This window comes from Oncorhynchus mykiss, chromosome 24 (genome assembly GCF_013265735.2).
Source record: "Oncorhynchus mykiss isolate Arlee chromosome 24, USDA_OmykA_1.1, whole genome shotgun sequence".
In the NCBI taxonomy this organism is placed as follows: domain Eukaryota; kingdom Metazoa; phylum Chordata; class Actinopteri; order Salmoniformes; family Salmonidae; genus Oncorhynchus; species Oncorhynchus mykiss.
The window spans coordinates 27805226-27819243 of NC_048588.1; positions in this window are offsets into that span (position 1 = coordinate 27805226).

The window sequence follows — 14018 nt, forward strand, 5'->3', positions numbered from 1 at the left end:
AACAGCACCTTCTAACTATAGAACAACAACTTCTATCTATAGAACACCACCTTATAACCATAGAACAGCACCTTATAACTATAGAACATAACCTTCTAACTATGGAACAGCACCTTCTAACTATAGAACAGTATCTTCTAACTATAGAACAACACCTTCTATCTATAGATCAACACCTTCTAACTGTAGAACAGCACCTTCTATCTATAGAACACCACCTTCTAACTATAGAACAGTATCTTCTAACTATAGAACAACACCTTCCATCTTTAGAACAGCACCTTCTAACTATACAACAGCACCTTCTATCTATAGAACACCACCTTTAACCATAGAACAGCACCTTATAACTATAGAACAGCACCTTCTAACTATAGAACAGCACCTTCTTACCATAGAACAACTCCTTCTAACCCTAGAACAGCAACTTCTAAACACAGAACAGAACATTCTGACTACAGAACAGCACCTTCGAACTATAGAACAGCACCTTCTAACTATAGAACAGAACATTCTAACTATAGAACAGCACCTTCTAACTATAAAACAGAACGTTCTAACTATAGAACAGCACCTTCAAACTATAGAACAGCACCTTCTAGCTTTTGAATTAATCAATCAATCAAATGTATTTATGAAGCAGTTTTTTACATCAGCAGATGTCACAAAGTGCTCTACAGAAACTCAGCGTAAAACCCCAAACAGCAAGCAATGGAGATGTAGAAGCACAGTGGCTATGAAAAACTCCCTAGAAAGGCAGGAACCTAGAAAGGAGGAGGAGCCAGGCTCTGAGGGGTGGCCAATCCTCCATGGTCAAGATGTTCAAACGTTCATAGATGACCAGCAGGGTCAAAACATAATCACAGCGGTTGTAGAGGGTGCAACAGGTAAGCACCTCAGGAGTAAATGTCAGTTGGCTTTTCATAGCCGATCATTCAGAGTTAGAGACCGCAGGTGCGGTAGAGAGAGAGAGAGAGTCGAAAACAGCAGGTCCTGGACAAGATAGCACGTCAGGTGAAAAGGTCAGGGTTACAGAACAGTTGAAACTGGAGCAGCAGCACGATCAGGTGGACTGGGAACAGCAAGGAGTCATCAGGCCAGGTAGTCCTGAGGCATGGTTCTAGGGCTCAGGTCCTCTTAGAGAAGAGAGAAAAAGAGAGAAGAGAGAAAAATGACAAAGAAAGAGAAAGAGAAAGAAAAAATGAAAGAGAGAGAGAGAGACAGAGAGAGAGAGAATTAGAAGGGGCATACTTAAATTCACACAGGACACCGGATAAGACAGAAGAAATATTCCAGATAGAACAGACTGACCATAGCCCCCGACAAATAAACTATTGAAGCATAATTCCTGGAGGATGAGACAGGAAGGGTGGGGAGGCAGCACCGTCTAACCATAAATGTGATTTGAACCACTAACCCTTATCATCATCCTTACCCTGACTATCTCATATCGGTTCTGATAATGTTCCTACTTTACTCTGTTCTAGCAGTGACCTCCAGACATTAGTCTGTTCTAGTGGTGACGACCTCCACACATTAGTCTGTTGTAATAGTAACTACCTCCACATTTTAGTATGTTCTAGCAGTGACTACCTCCACACCTTAGTCTGTTCTAGATGTGACAACCTCCACATTTTAGACTGTTCTAGATGTGACAACCTCCACATTTTAGTCTGCTCTAGATGTGACAACCTCCACATTTTAGTCTGTTCTAGATGTGACTACCTCCACATTTTAGTCTGTTCTAGATGTGACTACCTCCACATTTTAGTCTGTTCTAGATGTGACTACCTCCACATTTTAGTCTGTTCCAGCAGTGACTACCTCCACATTTTAGTCTGTTCTAGATGTGACAACCTCCACAATTTAGTCTGTTCTAGTAGTGACTACCTCCACATTTTAGTCTGTTCTAGATGTGACAACCTCCAAAATTTAGTCTGTTCTAGATGTGACAACCTCCACATTTTAGTCTGTTCTAGATGTGACAACCTCCACAATTTAGTCTGTTCTAGATGTGACAACCTCCACATTTTAGTCTGTTCTAGATGTGACAACCTCCACAATTTAGTCTGTTCCAGCAGTGACTACCTCCACACTTTAGTCAGTTCTAAAAGTGACTTTCTTCACACTTTAGTCTGTTCTAGAAGTGACTACCTCCACACTTTATTCTGTTCTAGCAGTGACTACCTCCACACTTTAGTCTGTTCCAGTAGTGACTACCTCCACACTTTAGTCTGTTCTAAAAGTGACTACCTCCTCACTTTAGTCTGTTCTAGTAGTGACTACCTCCACACTTTAGTCTGCTCTAGTAGTGACTACCTCCACACTTTAGTCTGTTCTAGTAGTGACTACCTCCACACTTTAGTCTGTTCCAACTGTGACTACCTCCACACTTTACTCTGTTCCAGCAGTGACTACCTCCACACTTTAGTCTGTTCTAGCAGTGACTACCTCCACACTTAAATCTCTTCCAGCAGTGACTACCTCCACACTTAAGTCTGTTCTAGTAGTATCGATGATCTCCACCCTTTAATCAGTTCCAGCAGTTCCTACATCAACACTTTAATCTGATCAAGCAGTGACTACCTCAAGACTGTCTGATCAAGCAGTGACTACCTAAAGACTGTCTGATCTAGCAGTGACTACCTCAAGACGGTCTGATCTAGCAGTGACTACCTAAAGACTGTCTGATCTAGCAGTGACTACCTAAAGACTGTCTGATCTAGCAGTGACTACCTCAAGACTGTCTGATCAAGCAGTGACTGCCTCAAGGCTGTCTGATCAAGCAGTGACTACCTCAAGACTGTCTGATCAAGCAGTGACTACCTAAAGACTGTCTGATCAAGCAGTGACTACCCCAAGACTGTCTGATCTAGCAGTGACTACCTAAAGACTGTCTGATCTAGCAGTGACTACCTCAAGACGGTCTGATCTAGCAGTGACTACCTAAAGACTGTCTGATCTAGCAGTGACTATCTCAAGACGGTCTGATCTAGCAGTGACTACCTAAAGACTGTCTGATCTAGCAGTGACTACCTAAAGACGGTCTGATCTAGCAGTGACTACCTCCACACTTTAGTCTGTTCTAAAAGTGACTACCTCCACACTTTAGTCTGTTCTAGTAGTGACTACCTCCACACTTTAGTCTGCTCTAGTAGTGACTACCTCCACACTTTAGTCTGTTCTAGTAGTGACTACCTCCACACTTTAGTCTGTTCCAACTGTGACTACCTCCACACTTTACTCTGTTCCAGCAGTGACTACCTAAAGACTGTCTGATCTAGCAGTGACTACCTAAAGACGGTCTGATCTAGCAGTGACTACCTCCACACTTTAGTCTGTTCTAGTAGTGACTACCTCCACACTTTAGTCTGCTCTAGTAGTGACTACCTCCACACTTTAGTCTGTTCTAGTAGTGACTACCTCCACACTTTAGTCTGTTCTAGCAGTGACTACCTACACACTTAAATCTCTTCCAGCAGTGACTACCTCCACACTTAAGTCTGTTCTAGTAGTATCGATGATCTCCACCCTTTAATCAGTTCCAGCAGTTCCTACATCAACACTTTAATCTGATCAAGCAGTGACTACCTCAAGACTGTCTGATCAAGCAGTGACTACCTAAAGACTGTCTGATCTAGCAGTGACTACCTCAAGACGGTCTGATCTAGCAGTGACTACCTAAAGACTGTCTGATCTAGCAGTGACTACCTAAAGACTGTCTGATCTAGCAGTGACTACCTCAAGACTGTCTGATCAAGCAGTGACTGCCTCAAGGCTGTCTGATCAAGCAGTGACTACCTCAAGACTGTCTGATCAAGCAGTGACTACCTAAAGACTGTCTGATCAAGCAGTGACTACCCCAAGACTGTCTGATCTAGCAGTGACTACCTAAAGACTGTCTGATCTAGCAGTGACTACCTCAAGACGGTCTGATCTAGCAGTGACTACCTAAAGACTGTCTGATCTAGCAGTGACTATCTCAAGACGGTCTGATCTAGCAGTGACTACCTAAAGACTGTCTGATCTAGCAGTGACTACCTAAAGACGGTCTGATCTAGCAGTGACTACCTCCACACTTTAGTCTGTTCTAAAAGTGACTACCTCCACACTTTAGTCTGTTCTAGTAGTGACTACCTCCACACTTTAGTCTGCTCTAGTAGTGACTACCTCCACACTTTAGTCTGTTCTAGTAGTGACTACCTCCACACTTTAGTCTGTTCCAACTGTGACTACCTCCACACTTTACTCTGTTCCAGCAGTGACTACCTAAAGACTGTCTGATCTAGCAGTGACTACCTAAAGACGGTCTGATCTAGCAGTGACTACCTCCACACTTTAGTCTGTTCTAGTAGTGACTACCTCCACACTTTAGTCTGCTCTAGTAGTGACTACCTCCACACTTTAGTCTGTTCTAGTAGTGACTACCTCCACACTTTAGTCTGTTCTAGCAGTGACTACCTACACACTTAAATCTCTTCCAGCAGTGACTACCTCCACACTTAAGTCTGTTCTAGTAGTATCGATGATCTCCACCCTTTAATCAGTTCCAGCAGTTCCTACATCAACACTTTAATCTGTTCTAGCAGTGACTACCTCAAGACTGTCTGATCTAGCAGTGACTACCTCAAGACTGTCTGATCAAGCAGTGACTACCTCAAGACTGTCTGATCAAGCAGTGACTACCTCAAGACTGTCTGATCTAGCAGTGACTACCTAAAGACTGTCTGATCAAGCAGTGACTACCTCAAGACTGTCTGATCAAGCAGTGACTACCTCAAGACAGTCTGATCAAGCAGTGACTACCTAAAGACTGTCTGATCTAGCAGTGACTACCTAAAGACTGTCTGATCAAGCAGTGACTACCTCAAGACTGTCTGATCAAGCAGTGACTACCTAAAGACTGTCTGATCTAGCAGTGACTACCTCAAGACTGTCTGATCTATCAGTGACTACCTAAAGACTGTCTGATCTAGCAGTGACTACCTAAAGACGGTCTGTTCTAAAAGTGACTACCTCTACACTTTAGTCTGTTCCAGCAGTGACTACCTCAACCCTTTAGTCTGTTCCAGCAGTGACTACCTCAACCCTTTAGTCTGTTCCAGCAGTGACTACCTCAACCCTTTAGTCTGTTCTAGTAGTGACTACCTCCACGCTTTTGTCTGTTCTAAAAGTGACTACCTCCACATTTTAGTCTGTTCTAGTAGTGACTACCCCCACACTTTAGTCTGTTCCAGCAGTGACTACCTCAAGCCTTTAGTCTGTTCTAAAAGTGACTACCTCAAGCCTTTAGTCTGTTCTAAAAGTGACTACCTCCACATTTTAGTCTGTTCTAGTAGTGACTACCTCCACACTTTAGTCTGTTCTAGTAGTGACTACCTCCACACTTTAGTCTGTTCTAGTAGTGACTACCTCCACACTTTAGTCTGTTCTAAAAGTGACTACCTCCACATTTTAGTCTGTTCTAGTAGTGACTACCTCCACACTTTAGTCTGTTCTAGTAGTGACTACCTCCACACTTTAGTCTGTTCCAGTAGTGACTACCTCCACACTTTAGTCTGTTCTATTAGTGACTACCTCCACACTTTAGTCTGTTCTAGATGTGACAACCTCCACATTTTAGTCTGTTCTAGTAGTGACTACCCCCACACTTTAGTCTGTTCCAGCAGTGACTACCTCAACCCTTTAGTCTGTTCTAAAAGTGACTACCTCCACACTTTAGTCTGTTCTAGTAGTGACTACCTCCACACTTTAGTCTGCTCTAGTAGTGACTACCTCCACACCTTACTCTGTTCTAGTAGTGACTACCTCCACACTTTAGTCTGTTCTAGTAGTGACTACCTCCACACTTTAGTCTGTTCTAGAAGTGACTACCTCCACACTTTAGTCTGTTCTAAAAGTGACTACCTCCACACTTTAGTCTGTTCTAGTAGTGACTACCTCCACACTTTAGTCTGTTCTAGTAGTGACTACCTCCACACCTTAGTCTGTTCTAGTAGTGACTACCTCCACACTTTAGTCTGTTCTAGTAGTGACTACCTCCACACTTTAGTCTGTTCTAAAAGTGACTTCCCCCACACTTTAGTCTGTTCCAGTAGTGACTACCTCCACACTTTAGTCTATTCTAGTAGTGACCACCTCAACCCTTTAGTCTGTTCTAAAAGTGACTACCTCAACCCTTTAGTCTGTTCCAGTAGTGACTACCTCCACACTTTAGTCTGTTCTAGTAGTGACTACCTCAACCCTTTAGTCTGTTCTAAAAGTGACTTCCCCTAAACTTTAGTCTGTTCCAGTAGTGACTACCTCCACACTTTAGTCTGTTCTAGTAGTGACTACCTCAACCCTTTAGTCTGTTCTAGTAGTGACTACCTCAACCCTTTAGTCTGTTCTAGTAGTGACTACCTCCACACTTTAGTCTGTTCTAAAAGTGACTACCTCAACCCTTTAGTCTGTTCTAGTATTGACTACCTCCACACTTTAGTCTGTTCCAACTGTGACTACCTCCACACTTTAGTCTGTTCCAACTGTGACTACCTCCACACTTTAGTCTGTTCTAGCAGTGACAACCGAAACAATTTGGTCTGTTTAGCAGTGACTACCTCCACACTTAAATCTCTTCCAGCAGTGACTACCTCCACACTTAAGTCTGTTCTAGTAGTATCGATGATCTCCACCCTTTAATCAGTTCCAGCAGTTCCTACATCAACACTTTAATCTGTTCTAGCAGTGACTACCTCAAGACTGTCTGATCAAGCAGTGACTACCTAAAGACTGTCTGATCTAGCAGTGACTACCTCAAGACTGTCTGATCAAGCAGTGACTACCTCAAGACTGTCTGATCAAGCAGTGACTACCTAAAGACTGTCTGATCTAGCAGTGACTACCTCAAGACTGTCTGATCAAGCAGTGACTACCTCAAGACTGTCTGATCAAGCAGTGACTACCTCAAGACTGTCTGTTCTAGCAGTGACTACCTCAAGACAGTCTGATCAAGCAGTGACTACCTCAAGACTGTCTGATCAAGCAGTGACTACCTAAAGACTGTCTGATCTAGCAGTGACTACCTCAAGACTGTCTGATCAAGCAGTGACTACCTCAAGACTGTCTGATCAAGCAGTGACTACCTAAAGACTGTCTGATCAAGCAGTGACTACCTCAAGACTGTCTGATCAAGCAGTGACTACCTAAAGACTGTCTGATCTAGCAGTGACTACCTCAAGACTGTCTGATCAAGCAGTGACTACCTCAAGACTGTCTGATCAAGCAGTGACTACCTAAAGACTGTCTGATGTAGCAGTGACTTCCTCCACACTACTCTATTTTAACAATGACTATCTAGACACTTTTGTCTGTTCCAGTAGTGACTACCTCCACACTTTAGTCTGTTCCAACTGTGACTACCTCCACACTTTAGTCTGTTCCAACTGTGACTACCTCCACACTTTAGTCTGTTCTAGCAGTGACAACCGAAACAATTTGGTCTGTTTAGCAGTGACTACCTCCACACTTAAGTCTGTTCTAGTAGTATCGATGATCTCCACCCTTTAATCAGTTCCAGCAGTTCCTACATCAACACTTTAATCTGTTCTAGCAGTGACTACCTCAAGACTGTCTGATCAAGCAGTGACTACCTCAAGACTGTCTGATCAAGCAGTGACTACCTCAAGACTGTCTGATCAAGCAGTGACTACCTCAAGACTGTCTGATCAAGCAGTGACTACCTCAAGACTGTCTGATCAAGCAGTGACTACCTCAAGACTGTCTGATCTAGCAGTGACTACCTCAAGACTGTCTGATCAAGCAGTGACTACCTAAAGACTGTCTGATCAAGCAGTGACTACCTCAAGACTGTCTGATCTAGCAGTGACTACCTCAAGACTGTCTGATCAAGCAGTGACTACCTCAAGACTGTCTGATCAAGCAGTGACTACCTCAAGACTGTCTGTTCTAGCAGTGACTACCTCCACACTTAAATCTCTTCCAGCAGTGACTACCTCCACACTTAAGTCTGTTCTAGTAGTATCGATGATCTCCACCCTTTAATCAGTTCCAGCAGTTCCTACATCAACACTTTAATCTGTTCTAGCAGTGACTACCTCAAGACTGTCTGATCTAGCAGTGACTACCTCAAGACTGTCTGATCAAGCAGTGACTACCTCAAGACTGTCTGATCAAGCAGTGACTACCTAAAGACTGTCTGATCAAGCAGTGACTACCTAAAGACTGTCTGATCAAGCAGTGACTACCTAAAGACTGTCTGATCTAGCAGTGACTACCTCAAGACTGTCTGATCAAGCAGTGACTACCTCAAGACTGTCTGATCTAGCAGTGACTACCTCAAGACAGTCTGATCAAGCAGTGACTACCTAAAGACTGTCTGATCAAGCAGTGACTACCTCAAGACTGTCTGATCAAGCAGTGACTACCTAAAGACTGTCTGATCTAGCAGTGACTACCTAAAGACTGTCTGATCTAGCAGTGACTACCTCAAGACTGTCTGATCTAGCAGTGACTACCTAAAGACTGTCTGATCTAGCAGTGACTACCTCAAGACTGTCTGATCAAGCAGTGACTACCTCAAGACTGTCTGATCAAGCAGTGACTACCTCAAGACTGTCTGTTCTAGCAGTGACTACCTCAAGACAGTCTGATCTAGCAGTGACTACCTAAAGACTGTCTGATCTAGCAGTGACTACCTCAAGACTGTCTGATCAAGCAGTGACTACCTCAAGACTGTCTGATCTAGCAGTGACTACCTCAAGACTGTCTGATCAAGCAGTGACTACCTAAAGACTGTCTGATCAAGCAGTGAATACCTCAAGACTGTCTGATCAAGCAGTGACTACCTAAAGACTGTCTGATCTAGCAGTGACTACCTCAAGACTGTCTGATCAAGCAGTGACTACCTCAAGACTGTCTGATCAAGCAGTGACTACCTAAAGACTGTCTGCTCTAGCAGTGACTTCCTCCACACTACTCTATTTTAACAATGACTATCTAGACACTTTTGTCTGTTCCAGTAGTGACTACCTCCACACTGTACTCTGTTCTTACAATGACACTTTAGTCTGTTCTAGTGGTGACGACCTCAACATTTTAGTCTGTTCTAACAGATACTACCACCACATTTTATTCTGTTGTATCAGAGACTACTTCCAGACTTTAGTAGAAGTGACTACCTCCACACTTTAGACTGTTCTATGAGTGACTACCTCCACACTTTAGACTGTTCTAGGAGTGACTACCACCCCACTTAAGTCTGTTCTAATAGTGACTACCGCCACACTTTATTCTGTTCTAGGAGTGACTACTTCCACACTTTAGTCTCTTCTAGAAGTGACTACCTCCACACTTTAGTCTCTTCTAGAAGTGACTACCACCCCACTTAAGTCTGTTCTAATAGTGACTACCGCCACACTTTAGTCTGTTCAAGTTGTTACTACCTCCACACTGTACTCTGTTCTAACATTGACTACCTCCACACTTTCCACCTCTTCCTCTGGTTCTTTCTCTCAGCTCCACCATGCCAATAGACGTCTTCCTCTTTAAAACCTTCTTCTTCTCTACAATATGTAATCAATCTATCTCTGTCTCCCTCCTTTTCTTTTCTGTTCCCACACCTGTGGCTTCATCTGTGGTTGGGAGAGTGGGTGGAGACAGCCTCATGTTTGCCATAACCACATCCCTCCCTCCCTCCCTCCCTCCCTCCCTCCCTCCCTCCCTTTCATTCCTTCTTTATTTCTTCCTTTCTTTTACTCAACACTCTACTTTCCCTCTGTCTGTGGTGTCAATCACTCCCTCCCACCCTACATTACTCTCCCTCTATCTGGTTCCCATGTCAACAGAGTAGCCTCTCTATGTGTCTGATTGACTCAGGGTCACAAGCTTTGTTTGGGCATCTACATTCAGGAGGTGTTGGCGTGGTTTAAAGAGTAAAGTAGTTATGGTGTGGGCTCCGACAAACAAGCCAAGTAGCTAACGTGTTCAGACATGCGCGCGCACGCACACACACACACACAGAGGAGACGGAGCTAGTCGTGGCAGTACAACACATTAAAGACTGAGACCTGCTTGAGCTCTCGGGTTGTGGGAGGAAATTGCTGATCCGCCCTGATATACAGTATGACATCAGAGAGAGTGTATGGTAGTGTATGGGTGTCAGACAGACGCTGGAGGGTAGGGAGAAACAGGCAGGGTGAAAGGAAAACAGCCTGGTCAAGAGAGGAGAGGAGGGGTTCTATCAATAACAGTGATGTCAGTGCAGGACCAAGAGAAGAGGTGAACAAGACAGTATAGAAATTATATACTAGAGAAGCTGTTTGAAAAAATATAGCCCAATAATGGACTAAAGGAGCCTAACGTTAGTCCTTAGTCTAATGACCTTACATGTTCTGTTCAAAGGTGAATTGGCTCTGGAAGCCAACGTGAATCGATTGTTAATTACGGTATGGTTCTAGAAACATAAATCCCTCTACTTTCATATCACATCAAAATAACTGTACACTTTTTAAACTGGTTTTAGCACAGTTGCACCTAACAGTATTTTTCAGTGACAACATGTTTGTGGCGTCCTTCTACGGTTTACAAACAGGTGTTCGGAGAAGCAGATATCTAATCCACCACAGGCAGTCCACTTCGGTTTGTTTTCAGTAAACACGTGCTGTAACCTGGAGATATGGCAGTGTGGGAACCCTAACCCTATATAAGTGTGTATCAATTGAACCTTTTTAATGTTTTATTTCTCACTGATACTAAAGATAAGATCCTTATGCTTCCAAAACCTCAAGAGATGCCTGTTAATGTTCAGACCCCCTACAGATGGCGCCTTTGTCCAATGACGTATGTGTGATGTAATGGAATGGCTGTAAAAAAGTGTATCATGTTACTGCCCTGGCACTAAGGATGACAATTAGCTTCTATATCCAACTCCTACACTTTTATATTAATGTGAAAACTAAAATGTTGTTAGTATCGGTGTCGATACATTTCATAAATAGAACAAACACATTCATGATTCATACTACATCAGACAATATCTGGCTGTTTTAGAAGGGTAGGGGCAAAACGTATTCATTACATTCCATATTCCCCGCTTTGTCAAGAAACAACCTATGTTGATGTTGATGGCAACCCTGCCATGTTATTGCATTTTGCAGTCAATATTGTTATTTTTCTGCAAGTTCTGGAAGTGGATAATGGGACAGGTTTACGAGGGCACTTTAGAAAATGAGCCTGTGGAATTGATGTTTTGTCATCGTCAGGATGTTATTCATCGAGATGACACATTACTGGTCAAGGCCAGGGAGTAAACGCTTTAGTTTGTATACATATAGAAAGTATATTGATTGTGCGTTAAGCCCTGTGGTACTCATGACAAACTATTCCTGTGATTCTGGTGGATGGGACACAGTCCAGGCAGCCATTAGTGAAGGTATACTGCCATCTAGTGCTAGAGTTGTACATGACCATGAAAATGAGTCTAGACCAAGGGTGTCCAACTCTTACCCTACGAGGTTCAGGGGACTGCTGGTTTTCTGTTCTACCTGATATTTATTTGCATACACCTGGTGTCCCAGGTCTAAACCAGTCCCTGTTAGAGGGGAACAATGAAAAAATGCAGTAGAACTGGCTTCGAGGTCCAGTTGAGTTTGAAGGGTCTAGGGAGGCCATAGACTTAGATAGACAACACATCTTTGTATCATTCCAATTATGGCATCTCTGAAAGCACAGGAAGCACCATCAAAAGGTATGTCCATTTTGAAGTAGTAATTGTTCTTCTTCTACTACTTCTATGAGTTGGTAAACAAACTGAAAGGCGTTCATACTGCCACCTGGAGTGTGTTGTTGGAACAGGTAGGAAGCCAAGCTTGGCGATTTACTGCCACCTGCAGTTATGGAATGTTTACTCATAACAGAGTATATATAATTAATTGGCTGATCCCTATTGAGGACCTGGAGGGAATTATGTGATCCTTCCTTAACCCTTAGGAAGTCCCACCCTTCTTCAAAGTGACGCTAACCATGCTAAAGCAGGCTTGTGGGCAGTAGAGTTGTCTATCTAAGCCTATGGTCTAAACCAGGGGTATTCAACTCTTACCCTACGAGGTCTGGAGCCTGCAGGTTTTGTTATACCTGAAAATGTATTGCAAAGACCTGGTGCCCAAGGTCTAAATCAGTCCCTGATTAGAGAGGAACAACTTACAAAAGTGTAAGTGGCTTGGAGGTCCAGAGTTGATGGGTCTAGACTGTTTCACAGAGGAATGATACTCCATCTCCACCTAATAATGTTCAAATGCAATGATAGCCAAGTATGGTGTTCTCTGTGTGGAAATAGTTGTTTGATATTTCAGGAGGTACAGGCAACTCTGTTGCACTATAGAAGAGCTTCTCAACTCAAGTTGTCGAGCACTACGATAACTAATGGTTTCATCATGGCATTGTAATCTGCTAAATGACCAAGACTTGTGGAGACTGGACATCAATGACTGAAATTGAGCTGAATACGACTAGACACTGTGTAGACACTGGCTCTCAGGATCTTGAGTCCCAGTGGCTGTAGGCATCTACCTGACATAACTACTCACCACCAGGGGGCATACATTCCTTCTTATATGACAGTTGAGAGTCCAGGGATATCAATATTCAAAATCTATGTTGATTTCTACGTAGTGGCTATATAAAGTCTACATCCTCTTGAAATTATTTCACATTGTACTGCCTTCAAATGTAATCTAAAAAGGGATTAAATGATATTTTTTGTCATACAGATCTACACAACCTATACATTTTCAAAGTAAAACAAAATTGGATAATTGGATAAGTCTACACCCCCTGAGTTAATACTTGGTAGAAGCAACTTTGGCAGCCAATAGAGCTGTGAATCATTTTCATTAAGATTCTACCAACTTTGCACAACTCTTACAGGCTGACTACACAATTTATTGCAAAATAAATTTAGAAATCTGTTATTCAATTATTGCACCCACACTGCTCACGGGCGCCAAAGAGCAGTTCTAATTCTGACGCAGATCGTGCTGCAAGTCCTACCTCTCCCATCTCATTGGTTTATAGAAGCAGGTACCCACGTGCCATCTCCTCATTGGTTGTACCCACGTGGGTGACTGAAAGACGAACGAGGTCAGTGGCGGTAATGCACCTAATTTATGAAGTTGCCAATCGCAATATAAAGTCAAGAGAAGAAAAAGCCTGGAAGGAAGAGAGATGACTAGAAACTATTCGGTTGACTGTTTTATGTGTGGATTAATTGGCGGAGTAGAGGACCTTGTGCATTTCAGGTAAAATAACAACTCAATGTTTATATCCCATGACAAATTATCTAGCAACAGCAAGCTAGCTAGCTAAATTGACATAAATGTTTAATGCTTTTCGATGGCGCATGATGGTGCACGGGCGCAGCCGGTTTGGGTTCCGTGTTAGGGCAACATACAGTGGGGCAAAAAAGTATTTATTCAGCCACCAATTGTGCAAGTTCTCCCACTTAAAAAGATGAGAGAGGCCTGTAATTTTCATCATAGGTACACTTCAACTATGACAGACAAAATTAGAAAAAAATCCAGAAAAATCACATTGTAGGATTTTTTATGAATTTCTTTGCAAATTATGGTGGAGAATATGTTTTTGGTCAATACCAAAGGTTAATCTCAATACTTTGTTACATACCCTTTGTTGGCAATGACAGAGGTCAAACGTTTTCTGTAAGTCTTCACAAGGTTTTCACACACTGTTGCTGGTATTTTGGCCCATTCCTCCATACAGATCTCCTCTAGAGCAGTGATGTTTTGGCGCTGTTGCTGGGCAACGCAGACTTTCAACTCCCTCCAAAGATTTTCTATGGGGTTGAGATCTGGAGACTGGCAAGGCCACTCCAGGACCTTGAAATGCTTCTTACGAAGCCACTCCTTCGTTGCCCGGGCGGTGTGTTTGGGATCATTGTCATGCTGAAAGACTCAGCCACGTTTCATCTTCAATGCCTTTGCTGATGGAAGGAGGTTTTCACT